The 14687-nt window shown below is 45.3% G+C and overlaps 1 long non-coding RNA gene across 1 annotated transcript; it reads left to right on the forward strand.

Moving 5' to 3' along the window:
- The first annotated feature begins 299 nt into the window (after positions 1-299).
- Positions 300-3605, forward strand: LOC125941305 (uncharacterized). The gene is made up of 3 exons (XR_007464191.1): positions 300-451; positions 1414-1551; positions 3445-3605. It is a non-coding gene; the product is annotated as an uncharacterized LOC125941305 (long non-coding RNA).
- Positions 3606-14687: the final 11082 nt, after the last annotated feature.

Here is a 14687-nt window from a genome sequence, read left to right on the forward strand (position 1 = left end):
ATAAAGCATTAAAAAGTTCAACTTTTGTTATTTCAAATTATGTTTATAAGGTGGCGCTAGCATTGTGGTAGCAGCCGCATTTTGTATTTTCTTAGTTAAATTAGCTAGCATTTCTGTGCTTCAGGTACCGAGTACGAAGCCACACTGAGTATTTTTCTGCATTGCAGCAGCGTGTGTCGCAAGAGAATGCAGCGCCGCGACGTATCATAGCGGCTACCTGACAAAGCGAGGAGTGGCGTGACGCCTCATCGCCGTCATCGCTTGCGCCGACGCAGTCTGAGCAGCCGAGCGGACTGAGTCCCTCGCGCAGCTTCCCTACAGATTGCGTAAACTTTTGAACCCGTAGTTACATTCACCGTTATTTTTGTCAGGACCAGCCGATAAGTTCCTGACGCGTGTTCGTTCATGAACTGCGGAGCGCCAGACTGCCTTCCACATCGTCTTTACTCACGTGAGTAGTCACTGCCATTTTGACACCTGTCGTGTTTAATTATTTACAGCGCTTTTCAGGCGGGAGCTTTAGGCGGGAGTTTTAGGCGGTAATGAAGTTCTAGAATGAAAGCGCCTTGATTTTAATTGGAATCTCTAATATTTTTAAGAGGCATGTTTACGTCTGCGTATGTTTCTTTTATTGTGAGCGTATTCAGGTTTGCCAAAGCTGTCTAAAATTACCTCTGTGACGTTTCGTTGACTGGTGATCGTTAGGATGACGATGACATTCCCGTTTTGCGCGGAATGATGAGACGTGCTACAATCTTCGCGTAGCCTCGGTATTCTTCTGTCGACGCTCTTGTGCAAGATCACTCGTGTGTTTTTCCGAGCGTGAAAGATGCCCGCGAATACACGCAAAACTGCCGAACGACTGGCCGCTCGAGGCAGTTTGCGTGTATTGGCGGGCATCTGTCACAGTTGAAAAAGCACTTTATGTAGCAGGTATTGAGCAACAGAAAGCGGTATCGGGGGTTTCTCATGTTGCTTTACAGTCTTCTCATTTACACTTTTCATCTAACTATAATAATTGAATAGTTAATTAGAACAAGTTATCTAACTAAAAATAATCTGAGTATCGCCAACATTACCTTGGTTCTGTCCAGGTACGTGGCACTTGCATATTTTTTAAGTTTGGCTAAAGTTAAATGAAACACCCTGTATGTAGTGCACTGTTGCCTTGTTTTTTGTAACATAATCAGACCGTGCAGCTATTTACAGCATCTTCTTTTTACGATACTTAACATTTTTTGGCTTCAGTCATGCAGCAAATAAATTTTGAGGTCGCACTGGCGTTCTTTTTTTTTTGTAAAGGTATGTGCAGTAACTCAATTCTGTTAAAAAAGAAAAAAATTCCTATATACTGTTGTAATAGTCACTAGAGTTTTTCTTTTTTTTTTTTTTTTTTTGTAACTTGCTATGCAGGCACATACCTACGTGCAAAGAGAAAGCGCGTGAGGGTGAAGACACCAATCATGTACCCTCTACAGGTGCCGAAAGGGGCAGAGGAAAACGCAGCCGCCCAAAAGGCCACCACGAAACTCCTGAACTCCAAGAACCCAGGTAACTGTTATTTCATATTAAAGTCGTACGAATTAAATTTTTAGCGTGGCACATATACATGTCAAATCTCGATAATTCGAACTCGAAGGAGCCCGAAAGTTTGTGCGAATTAAAGGAAGGACTTATTTCTGAAGAATTCGTGCACCGTAGCACGACGTACGAACGGTGCGAGTCGTTATATGTCATGGCGCGCAAGCAGATGTAGAGCGAGGGCCACGAGACTGCCCATGTCGGCCAACGCTCGCTTCGCGATAATGGCAGAAAACGAAGCTTCGGGGAGCGGGCGGCGGCGCCGGGCGCGCGCGGACACGTCGAGAGGAGGGCGGCAGAAAAGCGGCTTCGACAGCGGTGTAGTAGTAAGTGGTTCGTTGGGAAAGGGAAAGGTTGGCGCTATCTTCTGCAGCCCTTGAGGGAGCACGGCTCAGCTTCGGTCGCTTCGTTGGCTCCCCTCACCCTCCCTCTCAAATCCGTCGTAGCACCCCCACCTTCGACTGTCTCCGCGCACGCCCGCCGCCGCTCCCGCCTGCCCGGCGCCAGCTTAGCCCTCTCCCTTTCGTTTCCCGCCGTTGAAGCGAGCGTTGGCCGGTTGTGGGCGGTTTCGTTGGCCGGAGTGGGGCTCCGTCGTTGCTTCACTCTGCGTCGCAGCCGAAGCGTTGGCTTGGACATCGACTCGTACACGCGTGTTACGGCGCGACCAAGAAACGGCGACCTTGCCATCTGAGAGAGAGAGAAATTTCCGCCGCGGTTCTATTTCTCTTATTGCTATAGCAATTGTATGGACACTCCAAGCTCATTTTTGCCGCCGTCGTAGTCGTCGCCGTGATATTCCCTATAAAGTACAACGGCGATGAAATCGTCGCCGCGCGCTGTGTGTGGGTTCATTTCGGTTTAAGCAATAAATTGCATATGCAAGCACTCTAGAGCGCATAACTGTTTTATAAACTGCACGAGGTTAACCCATTGGCTTGCGTAACTATAAATGTCACCAAGGTCAAAGTTAGTGAAACTGGGTGGAAAATTACGGCTTATGTTCTCACCAAGTGAAATGTGTGGATGACTCACTCTTTTTCTAAAAAAATTCTTTACAAGTGCTTGGTAATGTTATTGTGTGGAGGGTTTCAAGCAGGCAAGTCATAGGCGTGCAACATTTTAATGCTTTAATTACCAGCAACTGAAGTTCTTACTGTATCCGCTTGAAGCAGCCGTGCTGCAAATGGTCGCAGTTACTCAAGGTTGCACTCGTCTGCTGTCTTTTATTTTTTAAGGAATCGCAATATATTTGCTCAATCTGAAGTATGCGATGTGTTTGATAGGCTGGGGTATTGAGGTATATGCTCAAGCCTTCGCCATTTCTGAATTGGCTATGTGATCTGTGGCAAATAAAATTGGGGTGGTGCAACAATGCTGTCACACTGAAGCTGTGCCTTTGCAGAGCCGCACTTACCTATCTATTTTCTCGTACAACATTATCAGAAATGCATTTATTCCTTTCTTTGAATGCTAATTGATACCTACTTCGCACATGTTTAGGAGGCTGCTGTCATCTACCAGTCGCCAGCTAGTCAACACAACAGCCTCCTGAAAGCTAGCAAAACAGCCGACACTTACACTGGTTGGCTATTGTACATGCAACACCTTCAGTTAGATGTAAAGTATGTCTTCAAGGCAACAGAAGAGAATTTCACTTGTGATCTGTTAATGTTAGAACCATGTTAATGAAGGTGGAATGCTCGAAAACTGTGTGCTGGGACCAATATATAATATATTGTAGTGCTGCCCATTGCCAAGATATATTTCAGTGCTTATTGCCAAGACATTGAAAAAACTAAACGTTCACTAAGAAAAGTGTGCTTCAGTTAACATGCGTTTTACACATGCCTAATGTTTTTGCAGTAAGAAGACCTGCTGAAGTAAGGAGCTACAGCCCAGCAGCCTGTTCGAAACCAGGTTTATGAAGCTCGATACCTGTAATGGACGTTACTCGGCGGCACTCACATTTAATGTTGATCGCTAGCTTGTCTAGTCGTCGTGTTTACTTTTTGCAATAAAAAAATGTTATTACTGTATGTGTTTCGTGTATTGCACAACGCAAACCTGCAGGCCGCCGGCTGGCGAAACGCCGCAGGGGCAAGGGGAGAGGGGAGGAAAGGGAGACGAGGGGGGTGCTAGAGGGGAGGGTGAAAGAAAACGGATATCAAAATCCCGATTGAAGCAGGATTCAATCTGTATTTTTAAATGCTTTTAATGGTCTTACAAAATCCCATTTCAAGACGGGATTTTTCGAAACTACTTTAAGCAGGATTCTAGAACTTCTTGCAATAGTCATATCCGCCGGACATTAGCAACGATATACGACCGTTTATCGCCTTCTAAACGGACTGCACGGATTTTTTAGTGCGTCTTTCAGACGTTCATTTAGTCTTGGCGAATCGGTATGGAAGCAGTTTTCTATCGCTTTTGTGCTAGCTGGGATATGTGTCCGCGATATCGGCCGTATACGGTGCACTTCGCACGAGGATGAACATTAAATCTAACACATGCCTGTCTCTTCATGCACGTATATACTCCACGCTTTTTTAATGGAAATTCGAACGCTTTCCGATGTACAACGTTGAGGTTCCCTGGCGATATTTTCCGTCAATCATCACGCAACGATTACACAACGTTCAAATGAGACAATACCGAACAATTAGGTACTATACCGAACAATTAGGTACCATTCAACACTAGGTACCATTCAACATTAGGTACCATTGCTACCCGCCGCGGTAGCTCAGTCAGTTAAGGCGTTGCGCTGCTGAGCACGAGGTTGCGGGATCGGATCCCGGCCGCGGCGGCCGCATTTCGATGGAGGCGAAATGCAAGAACGCCCGTGTGCTTGCGTTGTAGTGCACGTTAAAGAACCCCAGGTGGTCAAAATTAATCCGGAGCCCTCCACTACGGCGTGTCTCATAATCAGAACTGGCTTTGGCACGTAAAACTCCAGAAAGAAGAAGGTACCATTGCTCAAAATCATGCAAGAACCACAATCCGATGCGGAACCGAATCGAGCATCCGGTTTTCTGCTTGAATTTTCCATCTGTCGACTCGGCGCAGTGGCACAGCGATTGCGGCGTTGTGGTGATGAGCACAAGGTTGTCCATGGGTTCAATTAACACAGGGTCGGATTGCGATAACCTCGGTGTGCGGAGATTATGGCGTATACGTTAAAGGAACCCCAGATAGCTGAAAGTAATCCTGCCTCCTCCACATGCTGTTCCTCACAGCTAGATCCCCAGGCCTGTATGCTTAAGGCCCAATTAAACAATCTGAATAATTTGAAATTGCGTAATTTAGTAGAGTGTGGCGTGTTATCTGAAGGTCATAAGTTCGAATTCTCCTCCAATCCACAACATTTTCAGGCATGGAGTGAAAAAAAAAAGTGCGAGGACGCTCAAGCTTCGCTTTTAAGAGTGGAACGCGAAAGCATTCAAAGATCCCTGACTGCTACTCATGGTTCCCGACGACTGCAGCTTATGCAACCGTACTGGCAAACACTGGCGGCGAACGCTATGCACGTGCGCGAGCTTTCTGGTGGAAACGCGGCCTCTTGCGTGGGCCGATCCCGGAGATAGTGCACAACCGCACCAAAGAAATTACATCATTTTCAGGTTTCGGTATTTGTTTCGCACTTTTAATATTTCAGTCTGAGAAGATTTAACACAAAAGGCATGCGCTGTGGGTGTTTTGTTTCATGGCATTTGTTTGTGGATTGTCATTCTCAATATTCCGAGGAATAGCTTTGCCAAGAATGCAAGACAAGGTATGAGCAACATTAATGATAGAATGGTGTGGCATACCTAAACGTGGCTGGGGATGATTTTCTCGGCCGCGGGCGCTCGCTTGCGTATAGTATGAGGGATAACGCGGCACGCTCCTCATAGGCTTGACTGTCGGCGCGCAATTAAAAAAAAAAAAAACTCGGGAGCCCTCCTGGCCATTTCTTTAAGTATTCTTCAAACGAGGGACGTTTCTTGCTGTCAAAATAATAATCTTGGGCAAACAGAAAGCGCATACAGGCGCTATTTCTTTACCGAATACAAACGGTGAACGCACATTGCGCGCGGTCGCCTTGGTGAAGTCCCTCGAACCAGCTTCTTGCAGGAAAGGTAGGCAATCGCTGAGAGCAGACTATGTGAAAAATGTCCTTATAGTTTGCTGTCTGTATAACCAAATGGAGCATAACAGAATGACGCCTCAATGCAGCGATCGCACGGGTTCGCAGCGACCGAATGCACGTCGGCATGGATGTCCGCGCACAATGTTTCGCTTTCGTTGCGAGCGCGTTTTCGCACCATGCCGTGAGCTTTAGGCCGCAGCAAATGAACATTTGACAGTGCACAAGCAATCATTCTGGTGTGGACGCTTTTAGAGCTGTTCAAAAATAATTTCGTTATAACTATAGAGACTTCGACGCTCGTGATGTGCCATCGCGAGGATTCAATCTCCTTATTTTTTCTTCAAAACTCTTAGACGATTTCTCAGGTTGCGTCGGACTGTATGTTTATCGTTCTTCTCAGCAAGGAATTTCCCGCTGCTTCTTTTTGTTAATCCAGTACATTCGATCATTGTTTGGTGCTAACACAAACATGAGCATATGCCATGCCTTTTTTAAATGTGTTTCTTACCGTTCCCTTACCATTCAGGTGAACTTGCCAGCATCTAGCATCAACAAGTTCATAGACCAAATTTTCATGACATTAGACAGTTATAGCAGAGCGTTCACGGTCCGATCCGCTCAGACCGTCGTGTCCGAACGATTCGCGCAGAGCCGCTCAGCGGAACGCTAGCGGAAACGCTAATGCGCGTGCGCACAACGCTCATATCGGCAGCGGAACGAAGAACGCTGCCCACGGTCCGCTACGAAGCCATTTGAGCGGAGCGTTAGGGTGCGTCTACTGGTTGCTTTGCCGTTTTACAGCCGCGCTGAGCGCGCGTGGCCTACCAGACAGATGCTCTGACAGATGCGCTACCAGACAGATGCTCTGACAGACGCGCTTGTCAAACAAGCCAAATCAACGCAGTTCATGCAGCCAGCGGTGTGCGTGAAACGTTAGCAGAGCGGAGCGTAAGCAACGCGCTGCTAAAACTGTCTATTGCAGCGCGCGTGGGCGAGCTTATCACCCACTAAACACAAAACGTCTTGAAAACTTCTCGGAACGGCTAAAAACGGCTATAGACGTCTTGGTCTACGCGAAGACGTTAAAGAGATGTTCTTGGAAACATTATGTATACCAGGAAGTACGGTTAATCAGATATGCTATTGTGTTTCAGCTGTGGTAACAGCCCACCTCTGGCGTCCCCGGCGTGTACTTTGGTGAACGTCTTGAGAGTGTATAACTCAAGAACTTTTTTAGATGCTTTTGTCGGAAAATGTGCGACATGCTTGGGCGTGCGCGTGAAAGAGAAAAAAATTTAACATGAGCGTGCCCAACGCGCAGCGTTACATTCCGTGCGACTTTAACAAGTCATATGCAATCCGTTAACGTCGCATCATATAGCCTTTCGCTGCTTTCCCCCTTTGGGTGAACAAGCAGAAAAAGCCCTGCGGGGTTGATTCCTCGATGAGTGTGTCACGACAGTCAAAGTTTAGAAAAAAAAAAAGAAAAAGAAAGCGGCCGGGCGCATACGTACGTGCGCGCCGGTTCCGCGTCCTTATCAGAGCCGTGCCTTCCTTTCCCTTTGCGTGAACAAGCGGTGAAGAAGCCGGAATTGTGATACCAGGTCGTCACCGACAGATCTGGCCGCGCGCGGTCGCAAACGTGCGCTCCGTTTGAGCGAACTGCTATCTGCTCTTGGACCGCACCAGGGGGGCACGCTGAAGTTTCCGCGAGCGATTCAAAGGGCCGTGCTCATGCTCGCAAGCGTTCGCTAGCCAGTGCCCTCGTGGTTCTCTTCCCAAGTCTTTTGCTCACGTTCAAGCCTTGACCAGCGCCTGCTGATACGGTGCAGTTCCTTACGGTACGTATACGTTTACCTGCTACAACTTGCACGCCACTTTTGTTTTGGCGGGCCCGTGCTGGCGCGAAGTTTAGACTCCAATATATTTGCATGCACGGTATGTAGCAGAACGTTCTTTTGTGATCTGGTAGGTAAAGCTGGAGTTTCACATAATTTGTTGAATGATTACAGAAATTCTAGCTGCGCGTGGTCTTTAAGATGGCAGCGGCGTGATGCATTGCGTAGTATACCGGGGATTTGCTCTTTTGGCTTCTCCTTTGTGTAGCTTCCAGCACGCTAGCAGGCAGAAAAATAGTCTTGCAATCTTGTGGTAGCTTCACTTATAGTTGGAGGATTGTAAAACTCTTTGCGGCATGAGATTCATGAGACGACGTACTTTAATTAATAGTGAAGCCATTCTATGATTAGTTAAGTTTTAGGGCCCCTTTAGGAAGAGAATGGTTTTATTGACATGTGGTACAATACCGCAGCGATATTGTAAGAGACACTCGGAAGGAGCAGTTGCCGGCCTTGATTGTCAGGCTAAGCCCACCTGTTGCTACAACCCACCAACACCACAAAAATAAAAGTAGCATACTGTTGTAAGAGATTTGTTTGCAAACCATCTAACTGCTATAATAACCTACTGCAAGTCTTGTGTGGACAAAACCATTTTCCAGTTTAATTTCACTCTACAGTAGCTTTTTCATATCATATCTACAACATATTTCTGAACGTCATCATACAGCATAAGATTTTGAGAGAAAGTATTGCTTAAATTTATAAAGTAAATGTGACCGAGGTAAAACAAAGGCACATATGTTGCTATTTGAAATACCGAATTGCACATCTTTATTGTAAATCAAGTGTGGCTTTCTCACTTTTTTCTTCACTGTTGTATTACAGAGCAAGCTTCTGTGGGCAGCTAGTGGTATCCAAGAGGGAAGGGACCTGGATTGTTGTGGTTACTGCAGCTACGTCTTATTTTATGTGGTAACCTTTTCCACTGTAATAAAAAATGTAAAATCATTCTGCATGTCCTTTAATTTATTAGTCAATAAAGCCGCTATCTCACACAGTCAGGTAATTCTTTTCTGCATGTTGTTATGTACATTTCCTTTGGGTGTGTATTGCACATTTGATATATATGTTAAACAATTTTATGCAAGTAATTATAAATAATATAATGTAATGCTTCAATTTATTTTTCCGTTCTATATAGTAACATGTGCTATGAAGCTAGCATACGGATGCATGGTATGCTGAAGAAGTGGCCATTAATTTTGCTTGCCACATCACTGTAGGATGACAATCTATAAATGCTGCTTTAAAGACAGCTATAAAAGCCTGCATATTGTTTCGGAAGCCATTATACGTTATGGCTTCGGAAACAATATGCAGGCTTTTATAGCCTAATTAAGAATTTTGTTAGACGTCCCCAGAATTCTGTTATAATTTAATTATTACAAAATTTTGGGAAAGTCTAATACAATTCTTGAAGTTGTTCTGGTCGGGATGTTTATTAGCCAACTTTTAGCGTAACATTAGCAGAACTTGCTGAAGTACCTTTAGACGTCCACGGCTAGAAAATGTCTTGACCAGTACAGCTATTATACTTTCGAATTATCCGTTCAAGACATCTTTTAGACATCAAATAGCTGCCTGTGTGTTTCGTGGGCAGTGTGCGCTTTCTGCTACTCACCGAACATCGCAGCCTCAACGCCATAGCAGAAATCTTCCTCGTGGAAGTGTCTGCTACACACCGGAGTTGTAGCCAATAGCTGCTTGCCGGTTCTAAGTTTCGCAATCCAAGCTATACGCAGCTTCTTGGCCTGTGGGTGTGTGTGAAGGCTGACACCAGGCTTCGTTGCATACGCGTACAGCACTGCGGTACCGAGCAATAGCCTACCATGTCGGACGCCTTCAAAGGCAGCCACTATCTATTATAGTGCTTTCAAGTGTTGTCAAGCAGACACAAGAAGCGGGAAAACATCCCCACTTAATGAGAACCGTAGCGCAGGTGGGACTAAACTTTCGTTTTCAGCTCGCTTCGGCGCTTCCGAAGCAGACGACGCGGGCGCTGTGTCCACGTGATCCCCCATATCACGTCACACCAACGGTGGTGCCAGCTTTTCAAGTGGTGGAGCTCGCCCCCAATATTCTAGGAACACTAAAGGAGAGATGTTGGTAGAATTCGCGGAAAGGAATATGTTCCGAATAATGAATACCTTCTTCAGGAAGCGCAGCAACAGGAAGTGGACCTGGAAAAGCCCCAATGGAGAAACAAGGAATGAAATAGATTTCATACTCTCTGCCGATCCAAGCATAGTGCAGGATGTAGAAGTGTTAGGTAGGGTAAAGTGCAGTGACCATAGGTTAGTGAAAGGGCAAAAGCAGACCAATTCAGGCTGGTGCTTGCAAACAAATATGCAGCTTTAGAACAGGAAGATGAAGACAACGTAGAGGTAATGAATGAAACCGTAACTAGGCTGATCTCAGAAGCAGCAATAGAAGTGGGAGGTAAGGCACCAAGGCAACCAGTAGGTAAACTCTCGCAAGTAACAAAAGACCTAGGTAATAAAGCAACGACAAAGCGTGAAAATGTCCAGCTCAAGAGATCGGATAGAATTCGCTGAACTGTCAAAACTGATCAACACGAAGAAAGTAAGCGATATTCGAAATTATAATGTGGAGAAAATTGAGGAAGCAGTAAAATATGGACGCAGCATGAAATTAGTGAGATGAAAACTTGGCATAGGACAAGGCAAGATGTATGCACTGAAAGATAAGCAGGGTTATATCATCAGTAATTTCGATATAGTAAAAGCAGCAGAAGAATTCTATACAGACCTGTACAGTGCTCAGAGTAACGCTACCTTCATTCATAGTGATGAACAGGATACAGAGGTTCATTCTATAACTAGCGATAAAGTTAGAAGGGCCTTGCAAGAGATGACCCGCGGAAAAGTGGCAGGAGAAGATAGAATAACAGTCGATTTAATCAAAGATGGAGGCGACATTTTGCTTGAAAATCTTGCCACACTTTATACGCACTGCCTCATGACTTCATGTGTACCAGAGAACTGGAAGAATGCTAACATTATACTAATCCAGAAGAAGGGAGACGTTAAAGAATTGAAGTATTGCAGGCCCATTAGCTTGCTTTCAGTATTGTATAAAATATTCACTAAGATAATTTTCAACAGAGTCAGGGCAACACTTCCGTCAACCAAGAGAACAGGTTGGCTTCAGGAGGAAGGGATATTCTACAATGGATCACATCCATGTCATCAATCAAGTAATCGAGAAATCTGCGGAATACAATCAACCTCTCTATATGGCTTTGATAGATCATGAAAAGGCATTTGATTCAGTAGGGATACCAGCAGTAATAGAGGCATTGCGTAATCGAGGAGTACAGGAGGCATACCAGTCTTTGACTATGGGACCTCCTTCTGTATACTAAATACTACTTGTAATATGTCCCAACCTTTAATAATAAATTCTGATTCCGATACATGAATATCTTGGCAAAAATCTACAAAGATTCCACAGCTACCTTGGTTCTCCATAAGTAGAAAGTTACCTATCAAGAAAGGGCTCAGGCAAGGAGACACAATCTCTCCAATGCTATTCCCTGTATGCTTAGAAGTATTAAAGCCATTAAACTGGGAAGGCTTAAAAGTGAGGATCAACGGCAAATATCTCAGCAACCTTCAATTTGCATATGACACTGTCTTGTTCAGCAACACTGGGGATGAATTACAACAAATGATTGAGGACCTTAACTGAGAAAGTGTAGAGTGGCGTTGAAGATTAATATGCAGAAGAGAGATAATGTTCAGCAGCCTGGCAAAAGAACAAGAATTCAGGATTGCCACTCAGCCTCTTGAGTCTGTACAGGAGTACGTTTATCTAGGTCAATTACTCACAGGGGACCCCGATCATGAGAAGGAAATTTACCGAAGAATAAAAATGGGTTGAAGTGCATACAGCAGGCATTGCCAAATCCTGACTAGAAGCTTACCACTGTCGGTGAAAAGAAAAGCGTAAAATCATTGCATTCTAGCCGGTGCTAACATGTGGGACAGAAACTTGGAGGTTAACAAAGAAGCTCGAGAACAAGGACCGCACAAAGAGCAATGGAATGAAAAATGTTAGGCGTAACGTCAATAGACAGGAAGAGAGCGGTGTGGATCAGAGGGCAAACAGGGATAGCGGATATTCTAGTTGACATTAAGAGAAAGAAATGGCGCTGGGCAGGCCATGTAGTACGTCGGGTGGATATGTGGTGGCCCATTAGAATTACAAAATGAGTGCCAAGAGAAGGAAGCGCAGCCGAGGACGGCAGCTAACTAGATGGGGTGATGAAATTAGGAAAATTTCAGGAAGAAATTGGAATCAGCTAGCGCAAGGCAGGGGTAATTGGCGATCCCAGGTAGAGGCCTTCGTCCTGCAGCGGGCAAAAAATAGGCTGATGATATATATATATATTCATACACACATATATGGTGAGGGGGGGGGGACCTGAGGGCCCCCCCTCCAGTGAAGGGAGACGTTAAGCCCTGGTGTGAAGCAACATGGCGATCATGCTAACACGCTGTCAGTTGGTGGCATAGCTTGTTTAGTTAATTAACTGTTTTGGACTTGCACAAAGGAAAAAAAAAATGCGTCGTGTATTGGGTGTGATGCAGTGTGCTCGTTAAGTTTTTTTTTTGTTAACCAGTGCAAGGTTAGCATAAACTGCTGCATTAGTTGAGCTGTGCAACACCGATACCAAAATGCAGAATGCAGAATGCGGGTGAAGGGCCGAAACACAGACTGTGGTTAAGCGCCGGTGCCTCGTGGAATGACCGTGTGTGCGTCTTCCACGTAAAATAGGAGCATTCCGCGCATTTAGTGCAAAAATGTGGTACTGGAGGGCACTATATTATCAGTTCGCCTAATTCATCAGCCACATATACGTAGCCTACCTGCAGGCAGGGGCCTAGGTATGACAGTTCCGCATATAAAGGAACACATTGTATATTGGTAGATGTAATTGCAGTATAGCCTGCATGGAATATGCACTTCATCAAGTGGCGGTCATTTACAGGTGTGGCGTGCCTTTCAAACTGATCTGTCGGTTCCGTGTGCTCAGGTCTGCTAGTAGATATATTTCCGTGAGCTCAGGCAGCTGGTCTGTACCTTGGAGGTAATCTGCGGCAGGTGCCATGGCAGGTGCAAGGTATAAGGGCGAGCCGATATGGCTGGTTGCTTTATGCACGTTGTATCTCCGCGCGCCTATAAGTATACAGGTACCCAAAAACAGCACCCTTAAGCCATTGTAAAGTCACGTCCTTTCCTGTACTCATTCAGTAACCGCATGCATTTTTTATTTATTTCACAGCGAAGCTGTTAAGGGGACTTCTACAAAAGTTTTCATGCAGCGGTGAAGGCCAGCGTGCGACAGCGTGGTCAATATCACATGTAAACGCAACGTAACCAACGTGTGTCGGAGCCCCGAATTTGGCTCGATCCATGACTTGAGTCAGCAAACAGACCCCTGGCACTTATGAAGGGTGTGTTTGAGAGCTCGCTTAAACAGCTTCGCTGCCTTTGATGTATCAGTTGTCAGATTGGCATACATCTGTGATGGTTAATTAACTTAACAAGCATGGTGCCACGCGCACAGGCGAAGATGAAGAGATATCACTACCGCGAGCATTCACTCATTCGCTGTCGCAACGCTGGCGTGATGAGCACCAGCAGCGGGGAGGGAGCGAACGATTTGTGCTGCCTCGCTTTACCGCATCTCCAAAGCTTGAGATATGCTTTCTTCCAAAGCCTGCAGAGTTACATTTTGTTCATTTCATGGTAGATTACTCATTTTCAACCATGTTTTAGTTTGCAGGATGTATCATATGCAACCTGAACCAAGCTTCTTTCAATACTAAGCTTCATTAGCCCCGAGAACGAACTAGAGCGGCGCCGCTCGCATGATGTCGAGGCAAGGGGCCGTATTCTGAAACGTTCGCCTAGGCGAAATTTCTTTTTTCACTTTCAGGCGTGCGCCGATTGGCTGTTTTAGCAAAATTGGATGAGCTGATTGGGTGGTTGAGCCCGACGTCATTCAATTTTGCTCAACCAGCCAATCAGCGCGCACGCTGATTTTGCCTAGGCGAACGTTTCAGAATACGGCCCAAGGATTTGCACTTGTCTGCTACAGTTCAGGCTCAGTCCGGGCGCCTTCTGCAACATTTCCCTTTGTTCGCTCTCGTTCCCTATGCTGGTACACTTATGACAGTCCTCTCAAATATATTTTGGCAATGTCGTGGTTCATCAAAAGTTATTGAAAGAGCTTATTTTCTGGACAATATATTTCTCATAGGCAACGTTACAGTGCTGGCCAACGGCGGTCAGTCCAGAGTGGTGTGGGTTTTTCATGCAAAGTTCTACTCTGCAGCGGTAGCTCACATGGATAAAAAAAGCATAAGCGCAAAAACATACAATAGGACAATCTAGTTAAGCGACCATACTTGCCGTGGTGCAACAGTCACGTAACAAACGCTGGCTATATATGACTTCTGCAACATTTACCTTGATTTTAACCCGCTAAATATTGTTTGCTCACGACGAGCTGTTCATTAGCAAAATATAGAAATTTCCTATTTATTCACCGAAACGTTCGGCAGTAGCACGACTAAACAACACATCAGCATACATTCTGCCAGTACCGTTTGCTTTTTCAACTGCTTCTCAAAATTAGGCCATTCTTAACCAGTTAACTTTAAGCCGTGGTAATTTTAAGTAAAGCTAATAGAGGTTTTAAGCTGTTTGCTGCACACAAAAAGGCATGGACCAATATTTATGCACTTTTTAGTGCTACACGTTCTACTCAGTTCAACAATTTAGTGCTCTGTTTTGCTTGAGGAACTGTTCTGACCTATCTGCTTGGCGAAACTGACACAGCTGCTTGGCGCAACATTTTGGGCAAAATATGCTTTTTAGACCATATGGCTGCAGCCAGCAAGAAGCTGCAGCTTTGTTCTTTAATGGTACTGGACACATAGAAAATATCAGCATTCACAGGAGGAGGTCAAAAATCAAGTGAATTCATATGAGGCCTGCATATGTAGTGTCTTGTTTATGAGGCTGGTATACGAGGGGGTCTTTAA

Source organism: Dermacentor silvarum, chromosome 1, assembly GCF_013339745.2.
Source record: "Dermacentor silvarum isolate Dsil-2018 chromosome 1, BIME_Dsil_1.4, whole genome shotgun sequence".
Taxonomy (NCBI): domain Eukaryota; kingdom Metazoa; phylum Arthropoda; class Arachnida; order Ixodida; family Ixodidae; genus Dermacentor; species Dermacentor silvarum.